The 13875-nt window shown below is 37.7% G+C and overlaps 1 pseudogene; it reads right to left on the bottom strand.

Moving 5' to 3' along the window:
- Nucleotides 1-8549: 8549 nt before the first annotated feature.
- Nucleotides 8550-9138, bottom strand: LOC118004554 (annotated as a pseudogene).
- Nucleotides 9139-13875: the final 4737 nt, after the last annotated feature.

The raw sequence follows: 13875 nt of genomic DNA, 5'->3' as shown, positions 1-13875 counted from the left end.
AAAAAAAAAACCCACAATAACATCAAAAACATCAATTAATTCGACAGAAATCTAAATTCAGTGTGTGTATGTGTGCATGCATGCGTGCATGTGTGTGGGGGTGTGTGTGTGTGATCTTTATGGTAAAATCAGCAAAACAACTTGAAAGAAATAAATCAACAGTATATCAATTGGGCATAATTCTTTAAAAATAAAACCAAACAAATAAACAAAAACCTTTGCTTCTACTTCACACTATATACCAATAATCATCTTGAAATTTATTACCAGGAAATTCTGGTAGGCATCAAATTGGCATGAGATATGACATATTTTAGAGGGTTCTGTCAATATTAGCCTTGGAATCCATCCTCAGAAGTCTTCAAAACTCCTTCTATTACTTTTCTTCTTTCTAAATATGGCCTAATAGGAAACTCTTGCAGGGCGCCTGGGTGGCTCAGTCAGTTAAGCGTCTGCCTTCAGCTCAGGTCATGAGCCCAGGATTCTGGAATCCAGCCCTGCATCAGGCTCCCTTGCTCAGTGGAAAGCCTGCTTCTCCCTTTCCCTCTGCTGCTCCCCCTATTTGTGCACTCTCTCTCTCTCTCTGTGTGTCAGATAAATAAATAAAACCTTTAAAATAAAAAAAAAGAGGAAATTCTTGCTTATATGTTTTTCAGTGCAGCCTCCTCATTCAAAGCCAACTGGTACCGACTTAAAAGAAAAATAATTCCCTAAAAGGAAGATGAGTTTTTCCCTCTAACATCTCATCAATATTTATTTATTTATTTATTTATCATTTGTTTATGTATTTATTGAGAGAGAAATTCTGTGTGTGCAGGGGAGGGGCAGAGGGAAAAGGAAAGAGAGAATCTCAAGCAGGCTCCACACCCAGTGCAGAGCCCAATACAGCGCTGAATCTCACAAACCTGAGATCATGACCTGAACCAAAATCAAGAATTGGATGCTTAACCAACTGAGCCACCCAGGTACCCATAATCAATTCATTTTGGACAAAAATTTGTCTAAACCAAGCTGAATATGTTCCTAATATCACAGAAATCATATACAAATAATAATCAGAACATGCCTGGGATATGTCTGCAATGTAACTTCATTTCTTACTCTCTGAAATAGAACTTCTATGAAGAAATAAAATACTGATTTATATTTAAATACACATTAATTATCCAAAAGGCTGAAAAGTTATTGCTGCTGCAGTGCTTTGCATTCATTCAATTTTATCAGTCATATAAAAGACCTTATTCTCTGGAATAATTTCTTCTTCCTTTTCATTAGCTGTTTTTATTTTATATTTTTTAAAATTGTTACTTAAATTGTAGTTAGTTAACATGTAGTATAATATTTGTTTCAGAAGTAGAATTTAGTGATTCATCACGAACATATAACACCCAATGCTCATCACACCAAGTGCCCTCCTTAATACCCATCGTCCATTTAGCCCATCCCCACCCACCTCTCCTCCTTCACCCCCAGTTTGTTCTCTATAGTTAAGAGTCCTTATCGTTTGTGTCCCTCTCTTCTCCCCACCTTTCCCATATATTCATGTGTTTTGTTTCCTAAATTCACATGAGTGCAATAATATGGTATTTGTCTTTCTCTGACTTGTTTTGCTTAGCATAATACACTAGATCTGGATCTCCACAAACAGAATATTGCAGGCAGTTGGTTTCAAGGTACGAAGGGGGGAGCCCTGATTCCGTGGGCAGATATCAGAGGATAAATGGAAGGAGGAGGGAGCCAGTCGCCAGGATCCTACACCACCAGTGAGTGATAGCCTCCTGCACTGGGGACAGGGCACAGACTCGCAGATGGGTAGTGGCGGGGAAAGGACTTTAGGGTAGCCCCCTGGAGGGAAACCCAGAGCAACGGGGCCATGCTTGCAAACTGGGGGCAGCTGGTGGTTTTAGAAGCACAAAGGGCAGAGATGTGCCCCAACATAGAGGCAAGGACTGCCAGTGTTGCTGAGGGGCGCACAACCCAGGACGCTGCAGTTTTTAGCAACACAGATGGAAACAGAGATAGTGTGGCCTGGAGAGCTCACTGAAGAACAGACTGTGATTTCTCCAATCTGAGGCAAAGGGTTGGAAACAGTCTCTTCTGCTCTGACTCTCCGAAGAGACACAGAAAGACGCCAGAGAACAAAAGCTCCAAAAAACTTGTTTTCACTGAGCCCATTCCCCACCACAGGGGGCAGGGCAACTCTGCCCAAACAGGGTTGCCTGAGTAACAGTGCGGCAGGCCCCTCCCCTAGAAGACAGGCCGGGGAAACAAGAAGCCGGCAGCCCTAAGGTCCCTAGAAAACAGGTGCATCTTGCTTGTGTTGTGGTCAATAATTTGGACTCTATACATTCCCTCAACCACCCATCAACAGAATGACTACAAGGAGGAACCCCCCAAATAGGAAAAACTTAAGAGACTATGACTTATGCCACAGATTTACAAATGGATTCAGATATAACCAAAACGTTGGAAATGGAATTCAGAGTAGCAATTGTGAAGACAATGGCTAGAATGGAGAAATCAATTAATGGCAACATAGAGTCTCTAAGGGCAGAAATGAAAGCTGAATTGGCAGAATTTTAAAATGCTATCAATGAGATCCAATCTAATCTAGATAATCTAAAAGCTAGGGTAAGTGAGGCAGAAGAACAAATTAGTGACCTAGAAGACCAATTAATAGACAAAAAGAGAAAAGAGGAGGACAGGAAAAAACAACTCAGAATCCATGAAAATAGAATCAGAGAAATTAGTGAAGCCATGAAACATTCCAAAGTCAGAATTATTGGGATTCCTAAGGGGGTGGAGAGAGAGGACTAGAAGATATATTTGAGCAAATCGTAGCTGAGAACTTCCCTAATCTGGGGAATGAAACAAACATTCGTGTCCTAGAGGCAGAGAGGACCCCTCCCAAGATCAAGGAAAGCAGGCCAACACCCTGGCATGTAATAGTAAAACTCGCAAATCTTAGAACCAAGGAAACGATCATAAGGGCAGTACATAAGAGTTTCCTTATGTACAGAGGGAGGAACATCAGAATAATGTCAGACCTATCTATGGAGACCTGGCCAACCAGAAAGTCCGGGCAAGACATATTCAGGGTACTAAACGAGAAGAACATGCAGCCGAGAATACTTTATCCAGCAAGGCTGTCATTTAGAATGGATGGAGAGATACAGAGCTTCCAAGACTCGCAGAAACTGAAAGAAGATGTGACCACTAAGCCGGCCCTGCAAGAAATATTAAGGGGGGTTCTATAAAAGGAGAAAGACCCCAAGAGTGATCTACAACAGAAATTTACAGGGACAATCAATAAAACCAATGTCTTCACAGGCAATATGATGACCATTAATTCATATCTTTCAATAATCACTCTCAATGTGAATAGCCTAAATGCTCCCATAAAATGGCACAGGGTTGCAGAATGGATAAAAGGACAGGACCCATCCATATGCTGTCTACAACAGACTCATCTTGAACCTAAAGATACATCCAGACTGAAAGTGAAGGGATGGAGATCCATCTTCCATGCCAACAGACCTCAAAAGAAAGCTGGGGTAGCAATTCTTATAGCAGACAAATTAGATTTTAAACTAAAGACTGTAGTTAGAGACACAGAAGGACACAGTATCATTCTTAAAGGGTCTATCCAACAAGAAGATCTAACAATTGTAAATATCTACACCTTCAACGTGGGAGCAGCCATCTACATAAGCCAACTGTTAAGCAAAATAAAGAGTCACATTGATAACAATACATTAATTGTAGGAGACCTCAATACTCCACTTTCAGCAATAGACAGATCATCTAAGCAGAAAATCAACAAAGAAACAAGAGCTTTGAATGATACACTGGACCAGATGGACCTCATAGATATATACAGATTATTCCACCCTAAAACAACAGAATACTCATTCTTCTCGAGTGCACATGAAACTTTCTCCAGAATAGACCACATACTGGGTCACAAATGAGGTCTCAACCGATACCAAAAGATTGAGATTATTCCCTGCATATTCTCAGACTGTAATGTTTTAAAACTGGAACTCAATCACAAGAAAAAAATTGGCAGAAATTCAAACACTTGGAAGCTAAAGACCACTCTGCTCAAGAATGTTTGGGTCAACCAGGAAATCAAAGAAGAACTTAAATAATTCATGGAAACCAATGAGAACGAAAACATATAAGTCCAAAACCTATTGGATACTGCAAAGGCAGTCCTAAGGGAAATACATAGCCATCCAAGCCTCACTCAAAAAAATAGAAAAATCTCGGAGTCACCAACTAACTCTGCATCTTAAAGAACTAGAAAAAAAGTAACAAACTATGACTAAGCCACGCATTACAAGGGAAATAATTAAGATTAGAGCAGAGATCAATGAATTAGAAACCAGAAACACAGATCAGATCAACGAAACCAGAAGCTGGTCTTTGAAAAAATTAATAAGATCGATAAACCACTGGCCAGACTTAACCAAAAGAAAAGAGAAAGGACCCAAATTAATAAAATCATGAATGAAAGGGAAGAGATCCCAACTAACACCAAGGAAATAGAAACAATCATAAGAAATTATTATCAACAACTATATGCCAATGAACTGAGCAACCAGGATGAAATGGATGCCTTCCGGGAAACCTATAAACTCCCAAGACTGAAACAGGAAGAAACTGACAACCTGAATAGGCCAATAACCAGTAACGAGATTGAAGCAGTGATCAAAAACCTCCCAAAAGAGTCCAGGGCCTGATGGATTCCCTGGGGAATTCTACCAAACATTCAAAGAAGAAATAATACCTGTTTTCCTGAAGCTGTTTCAAAAAATAGAAACAGAAGGAGAGCTTCCAGACTCATTCTATGAAGCCAGCATTACCTTAACCCCCAAACCAGGCAAAGACCCCATCAAAAAGGAGAATTTCAGACTGATGTCCGTGATGAATATGGAATCCAAAATCCTCAACAAAATCCTAGCAAATAGAATCCATCGATACATTAAAAGGATCATCCACCATGACCAAGTGGGATTTATCCCCAGAATGCAAGCGTGGTTCAACATTAGCAAATCAATCAGTGTAATAGAAAACATTAATAAGAGGAGAGAAAAGAACCATATGGTCCTCTCAATTGATGCAGAAAAAGCATTTGACAAAATACATCATCCTTTCCTGATTAAAACTCTCCAGAGTATAGGGATAGAGGGAACATTCCTCAAGTTCACAAAATCTATCTATGAAAAACCCACAGCGACTATCATCCTCAATGGGGAAAAGCTGAGAGCCTTTCCCTTAAGATCAGGAACACATCAAGGATGCCCAGTCTCGCCACTATTGTTCAACACAGTACTAGAAGTCCTAGCAACAGCAATCAACAACAAAAAGAAATAAAATGTACTCAAATTGGCAAAGAAGAAGTTAAACTCTCTCTTTTCATGGATGACATGATACTTTATGTGGAAAACCCAAAAGACTCCACCCCCAAATTACTAGAACTCATACAGCAATTCAGTAATGTGGCAGGATACAAAATCAATGCACAGAAATCAGTTGCTTTCTTATACACTAACAATGCAACTGTAGAAAGAGAAATTAGAGAAACAATTCCATTTACAATAACACTAAAAATCATAAGATACCTCGGAATAAGCCTAACCAAAGAGGTAAAGGATCTATACTCTAGCAACTACAGAACACTCATGAAAGAAATTGAAGAAGACACAAAAAGATAGAAAAACATTCCATGCTCATGGATCAGAAGAATAAACACTGTTAAAATGTCTATGCTACCCAGAGCAATCTATACCTTCAATGCTGTCCTGATCAAAATTCCAATGACATTTTTCAAAGTGCTGGAACAAACAATCCTAAAATTTGTATGGAATCAGAAAAGACCCCGAATTGCCAAGGGAATATTGAAAAAGAAAAACAAAGCTGGGGGCATCACGTTGCCCAATTTCAAGCTATTTTACAAAACAGTGATCACCAAGACAGCATGGTACTGGCACAAAAACAGACATATAGACCAATGGAGGACGCCTGGGTGGCTCAGTCAGTTAAGCGGCTGCCTTCACCTTGGGTCGTGATCCCAGGGTCCTGGGATCAAGTCCCACATCGGGCTCCCTGCTCAGCGGGAAGCCTGCTTCTCCCTCTCCCTCTGCTTGCTGTTCCCTCTGCTTGTGCTCTCTCTGTCAGATAAATAAAATCTTAAAAAAAAAAATTTAGACCAATGGAACAGAATAGAGAACCCAGATATAGACCCTCAACTCTATGGTCAAATAATCTTCTACAAAGCAGGAAAAAATATGCAATGGAAAAAAGACAGTCTCTTCAATAAATGGTGCTGGGAAAATTGGACAGTCACATGCAGAAGAATGAAACTCGACCATTTTCTAACACCATACACAAAGATAAACTCAAAATGGATGAAAGAGCTCAATGTGAGACAGGAATCCATCAAAATCCTAGAGGAGAATATAGGCAGTAACCTCTTTGACATTGGCCACAGCAACTTCTTTCAAGATTCATCTCCAAAGGCTAGTGAAACAAAAGCAAAAATGAACTTTTGGGACTTCATGAAGATAAAAAGCTTCTGCACAGCAAAGTAAACAGTCAACAAAACAAAGAGGCAAACCATAGAATGGGAGAAGATATTTGCAAATGACACTCCAGATAAAGGGCTGGTATCCAAGATCTATAAAGATCTTCTCAAACTCAACAGCCGAAAAACAAATAATCAAGTCAAAAAATGGGCAGAAGACATGAGCAGACACTTCTCCAAAGAAGACATACAAATGGCTAACAGACACATGAAAAAAAGGTTCATCATCATTAGCCATAAGGGAAATTCAAATCAAAACCACATTGAGATACCACCTTACACCAGTTAGAATGGCAAAAATTGACAAGGCAAGAAACAACAAATGTTGGAGAGGCTGTGGAGAAAGGGGAACCCTCTTACACTGTTGGTAGGAATGCAAGTTGGTACAGCCACTTTGGAAAACAGTGTGGAGGTGCCTCAAAAATTTAAAAATAGAGCTACCCTATGACCCAGCAATTGCACTACTGGGTATTTACCCCAAAGACACAGATGTAGTGAAAAGAAGGGCCATATGCACCCCAATGTTCATAGCAGTAATGTCCGCAATTGCCAAACTGTGGAAAGAGCCGAGATGCCCTTCAACAGATGAATGGATAAAGAAGATGTGGTCCATATATACAATGGAATATTCCTCAGCCATCAGAAAGGATGAATACCCAACTTTTACATCAACATGGATGGGACTGGAGGAGATTATGCTAAGCGAAATAAGTCAAGCAGAGTAAGTCAATTATCATATGGTTTCACTTATTTGTGGAACATAAGGAATACCAGAGAGGACATTAGGAGAAGGAAGGGAAAAATGAAGGGGGGGGGGGATCAGAGGGAGAGATGAACCATGAGAGACTATGGACTCTGAGAAACAAACAGGGTTTTAGAGGGGAGTGGGGTGGGGGGATGCGTTAGCCTGGTGATGGGTATTAAAGAGGGCATGTACTGCATGGAGCACTGGGCTTTATACGAAAACAATGAAGCATGGATCACTACATCAAAACCTAGTGATGTATTGTATGGTGACTAACATAATAAAATAAAATTAAAACAAAAACAAAAACAAAAAATGAGAAGTATTCAAGGGTCCAGGGTTAAGTTCATCTCCTTAAGCTGCCCCTCCCACATGCCAGGAGACTTTGTCTCAGAGAAACTTCCTTTGTTTCTGACGAAGTATGTCACCAGGATAGTACAAATAATTAATAAATTCTCAAATATTTCATTCTCCTCATATGTTTGCTTTCAATTAGTTTCATGTGCTTTGTCTTGTTTTTTGACATGTTCAGATTGTTGAAGTCTCCAGAATATTAAGTGTTTAACAATATTTGATAAGTAAATGAAGGAACAAGCACATACATGCTTTAAATTAAATAATAACTTATTTTGGGCACCTGGGTGGCTCAGTTGGTTAAGTGTCTGCTTTCAGCTCAGGTTACGGTCCCAGGGTCCTGGGATCGAGCCCCATGTTGGGCTGCCTGCTCAGCGGGAAGCCTATTTCTCCCTCTGCCGACCACTCTCCCTGCTCATGCTCTCTCTGTCTCTGACAAATAAATAAAATATTTAAAAAATTTAAAAAATAATAACTTATTTTGATAAATAGCATTGTAACAAACACTGATTCCTTTTTTTTTTTTTTCCAGTGGGGGACCTTTATTACATCTTTACATATCACAAATAGATCTTAAGAACTATCTAGCATTATGGGGCACCTGGATGGCTCCACCAATTAGGCGTTGGACTCTTAGTTTTGGCTCAGGTCATGATCTCAGGGTCATGAGATCAAGCCCTGTGTCAGGCTCATGTTCAGCACAGTCTGCTTGAGATTCTCTCCCTTTCCCTCTTCCTTCCCTTCTGCCCCTTCCCCCACTCATGTTCACACTCTCTCTAAAATAAATAAATAAATAATATGTTTTTTTAAAAAGGATTATCTAGAATCTTGCTTTTTCCATAGCCCATCATCCCTTAGATTCTATTCATTGGCCTGCTGAACTGTTCCTTTTCCAGAGACAGATACTATCAAAATATTCCAATAATCTTTGTTTTTAACTATTTTGGCCTGCTGAATGAAAGCATCTGAATTTGATATACATTCAACATTGTTTCCTTCAAAAATTAACTCATCTTTTGAGGCTTGAGAAACTGAACAAGCAATGGCCTGGTCTCATCAGAACCCTGCTTTTTCACCCCAAAATTTCAGATTTGAACAAGAGACTCATTCTTCTGAACAACAATGTTGATGAGAAAGTAAGCCTACACAGATACCACTTTGTAAAGGAAGCCCAGTGTGATCGCCTGATCATGTTCTTCACATGATGACAAATATCAGAACGGTAGCCTATTCCTTCCTATGTCCCCATCGTTTGTCAGTCTGAAGCTTCTTTTTCTTTCTAAGGTCACTGAGTTCTAATTGATGTGGTTAAAATTGTCTGGAGGCCTTCACAATAACTGTGTGACCCCTCAGAGTGATGTCAATATTTTCTGGAATGCACATGGTCCAATTGCTGAGAATGGTCTTCATTCTTGCAGTGGATACAGAAAAGAGAGCTAATTCCTCTTAGAAGTCACCTGTTATTACAAGTGGCTAATAGATTTAGATTTCGGTGGCCCTGACTATAACCACACCCTTTAATTAGTTTGTTTGCTGCAAAATTCAAAACAGAAATGGTGTTGGCTCCTCAAAGACCCCACAGGAATAGAACCAATATATATTTCACTATTCCAGAAGGGTGACATGTGGGTTAGGTGAGTTAGCTGAGATAATAATTCTATTTATTCCAGAAATTGTTTGGTTATACCTTAATAATGGATGCCTTAGCTAGTTGCTCATCTGGCTATTCCTTACATAAGCTTTGGTTGTGAATGAAAAATAAGTAAGATATTAATGTGATATTAAGCCATACATAACCATGATACACTGTGAAGAGTGTTAAAATAGATGCTCAAAATGTCATGAAAGCACAGTGGAGAAAGATGTTAGTTTGGAATTGATTTTTAAAATGCATAGAGCTCTGTGAAAGTCTTTCTTTTAATCAATAGTGAGGTTGTTAATCTCACCACCTGCCCCACTACTTCCTCCCACCCCTTTTGTTCTGCCAAGTCTTCCTTCCCTGCTGTTGAATTAACTTTATCTTTATTCTACCCAGAGGTAGATCTTTCCTATAGTAGCTGAGGTTTGGTCAGTTTGACTTATTTTTTATTTTTAAAGATTTTGTTTATTTATTTGAGAGAGAGAGTGAGCACACAGAGGAGGAGAGAAAGAGCGGGGGAGAAGCAGACTCCCCACTGAGCAGAGAGCCTGACATGGGGCTCTATCCCTGAGATCAGGACCTGAGCTGAAGGCAGATGCTTAACACTTTGAGCCAGCCAGGCGCCCCTTGGTAGGTTCGATTTAGATAGTGGCAACCTGAAATGAATTTCTTAAATATATCATTTGTTGTTTGCTTCTGAATCTCAATTAGGTATTGAGTCTTACTTCTTAATTTAAATATGATTAGCTCTTTTTTAATCTTTTCTTGATCTGATATTTATGTCACAATCTTGTATTTCTCAAGAAATAAAGAACTTCACTACACTGACAGAAAACACTTTAGTGTAGGTTGATAAAAAATCATGGAAGCCCAAATAATCGTATTAAAGCCATTTCATATTGGGAAAAAATGTACAATGATTTTTGGAATTAACTTTTCATGTTAACCCCAATTGTTGTTAAAGGATCTTTGAAAGAAATGTTAAATTATAGATGGTAAGCATTTGTTAAAGGATGTTACTGTAGTCTCAAAATATTCTGGTGTTGATAGTTTTAAGAAAATCATTTTTCCAGGTTTAATAGAAATACACAAGACATTGAGTAGGCAAGGAAATATCATGTACCGCGGGGAGAAAGGAAAACAATCATCAATGTTTAGTATTCCAAAAGTTTGGGGGAAATGAAGCTACTAACTGTGAAGAGACTCTGCCTTTTCTGATGCTCAGAATATAGCTGGGAATTGGGAATTCTGCTTGGTAATAAGCTCTTAAGCACATTTGTAGTGTGGGATAAAGTTCTTACTTGGATGAGTGATGTTCATTCAACTACAGCCGATTTTAAAGGGATAGAATATAGGCCAGCAGATTTCTGTGACACACTCATAACCTTTCTGTAAATGTGCTGCCTTTATTTCTTATATCAAATGAATGCTAGGGTTTCAAAAGATATTATTCATAAATAGAATATAGTTTCTCAAAGGGGAAAGAAACCAGCCCATAACATACTGACCCCTGGGAAATAAAACACCAAATCATTTCTCCTTTAAATCCAAAGGAAGCCTATATTTTTTTATCAGTCACTTTTTCAGGGGAAGAAATCACTAGAGTTTCACCATCTATCTCTGTTTCTATCAGGTTGTCAATTTGGTTTGAGTTTTCTTCAGAGTTAGATTAACAGCTGGAAGAAGAGTTGTCTCATCTAAACATTCACCAGGGGGCAATGAGAAAAATCTATTAAATTTGACATAGGACAATGGTACTTACTCAAGAAGACACTTTGAACATTTGTAATGGAAAGGCAGCTTTTTTGTAAAATTTGTTCAGATAATTTTCACAAATGTAGGATTTGTGATTCCCTCCAATCAACAAAACAATCTAATTTAACAAAGGAGAACTAAAGAGCTGTATCTATATATTAAGGAAGTATTATAAATTAAGGAATTAGTGTAGGGTCCCAAAGGAAAATGTCATATGATTCTAGTGCCAGATCTAATGTGAAAGAATAATTACACATAATAAAAGACACATATTATCCCCAGGATTGTTGACAGGAATGAAAGAAAAAGGTTTTGGGGATTGTTATAGTTATGCCACTAGTGATATATATTTAAAAAATAGTTGAAATAAACATAAAATATTAATATTTACTAATTTGGTTGATGGCAACACAAGGTCTTTTACATTCATTTCTAAGGTTTTCTATATATTTTAAATATTTTGTGGTTTTCTTTAGTTACAAAAATAAAACTTTTATAAGAGAAAGTAAGTCTTTATTAATGATGCCATGAAAAATAAATTTGACAGAGAAAGCCAAAATATTTACATGGTTAAATGTAAATTCTAAATTATTTTCTACTAGTTTAGACTTTCTAATAAAAATCTAATAAAATATTAATGATCACCAATGATGAAATAAAATAAACATTTCCATTTTAGAGTTAGAACAAGGAACTACCTATATGACCAATAATCAGAAAAAATATATATAATCTGTTTCACTGAGCTTTAAGGAGTGCTGCATATTAACAAATGGAAAATCTTGGCTCAAATGGTACATGAGCTAATGAATTCGAGTTATATAATGCACAATTTATGAGATTATTTATATTTTATTCCAATATAAACCATACACCAATTCCATATTGTATTAGAAAAATAAAGTTTCTGTGTGAATTCTACATTGCTGTTGACTTTTTAGGTAGCTCCGTGAGAAAGAGAGATTTTTAATCATCATTCTTGCGTTACTCATTGGATATTAAAGGAAGTATCATGCCATCTCTTACCACACACACACTATCTTAAAATTTTAAGCAGTAAGGTATGAAATATATAACTTTCTCCTTTAATAATGAAGACTTTCATAGGTATGTTTTCTTCTAGGTATGTGCAATCTGAGTCCCACAAGTCAAATTGACCTTCAGGTTGCCACTTCAGTTGTGAATATTCCTTCTGTCAATTAGTGTTAGCATCATATGATAACTGGAATTTGCTCATGCTCTCACATCCACCAAGCATTAGGTGTAGAAATAAAATATCTCCCTGGCCTATGTAACAGGTTAACCTGTACTTCTTGACAGGGATGTTTCAATTACTTTTCCTTTGTGACTATTCCTCAAAATTGAAATTCACTTATTGATCGTGATGCATCTATAGAGATTTGAAACATATTCATGAAATATTCTGAGCAGTTACACATAATAAACTATCAAACTGCTATAATGTGTCTTCTTATAGCCCTTTTTCTCAGGAATATTTTATTCATAGTAACAAAGTCTTATTCTTGGGTTCACATCTCTGCAAAAAATGTTTATGATACAGGAATAATAACTATATTACCTGACATTCTTTTGTGGCTCCCTATATAAACATACAATCAAAACACACTGTATTTTCCACGATGGGAAAGATAGTATTTGAAATTGCAGAAAATAATTGATATAATAGTCTTATTCAATTATTTGTTAATATTCACTTATCTATATAATGTTTATTTCAGACCTGCAGGAGGAGATATCAGGGAAAGCAACTAATTTGACTGATGGGAATATTTAAAGCTTAACATTCAGAGAGTTGTTTCACATTCAGGTGGAACAACAGGTTGAGGGTGACTATATGTGGCTCAAGCTCTTGTGTATTGCTTTCTTTCGGATCTTTGACCAGGAACATGAGATATTTCCTTTTTTTTAGTCAGAGTGAATTTCTACTATCTAACCATGCTACAGCTTTTCTACTTTTGATGAGATAGCCAAATCAGTTTGACCCTGATGAGTTCTTTGTCTAATCTATGATTAAAGAATGGTATTTCAGGGGCGCCTGGGTGGCTCAGTTGGTTAGGCGACTGCCTTCAGCTCAGGTCATGATCCTGGAGTCCCAGGATCGAGTCCCACATCGGGCTCCCTGCTCAGCAGGGAGTCTGCTTCTCCCTCTGACCCTCCTCCCTCTCATGCTCTCTCTCATTGTCTCTCTCACAAATAAGTAAAATCTTAAAAAAAAAAAAAAAGAATGGTATTTCCATCCTGTTTTGTGAGAATGTAATATTTCATGAATGTATAATTTATGAGATATTCATAAATATATATTAATATATTAGTTTAGACAAAGAAAGAGTTGGTATAAAATGGAACAATCATAAAATGAGAGCGTTCATGATAATTACAGTATCATTGCTAAAGTAAAAATTTTTTTTTAAGATTTTATTTATTTTTATTTGACAGAGAGAGACACAGTGAGAGAGGGAACACAAGCAGGGGGAATGGGAGAGGGAGAAGCAGGCTCCCCGCTGAGCAGGGAGCCCGATGTGGGGCTCGATCCCAGGACCCTGGGATTATGACCTGAGCCGAAGGTAGACGCTTAACGACTGAGCCACCCAGGCGCCCCTAAAGTAAAATTTTTAAGATGAAGTCCTGGAAGAGAAAGTTGAGAATATTTTCAGAATAGAAAATAAAATATGTTAGAAAATGCTATATAAAAATTTAGAAAATATGGAAAATCAGAGAGCTCTATCATCCATGTAATAATTCAGACTAAGAATATATATATATATATATATA

This window comes from Mirounga leonina, unplaced genomic scaffold (assembly GCF_011800145.1).
Source record: "Mirounga leonina isolate KUSES-001 unplaced genomic scaffold, KU_Mleo_1.0 Mir_93, whole genome shotgun sequence".
Taxonomy (NCBI): domain Eukaryota; kingdom Metazoa; phylum Chordata; class Mammalia; order Carnivora; family Phocidae; genus Mirounga; species Mirounga leonina.
This window is presented reverse-complemented; position numbering and strand designations above follow the sequence as displayed.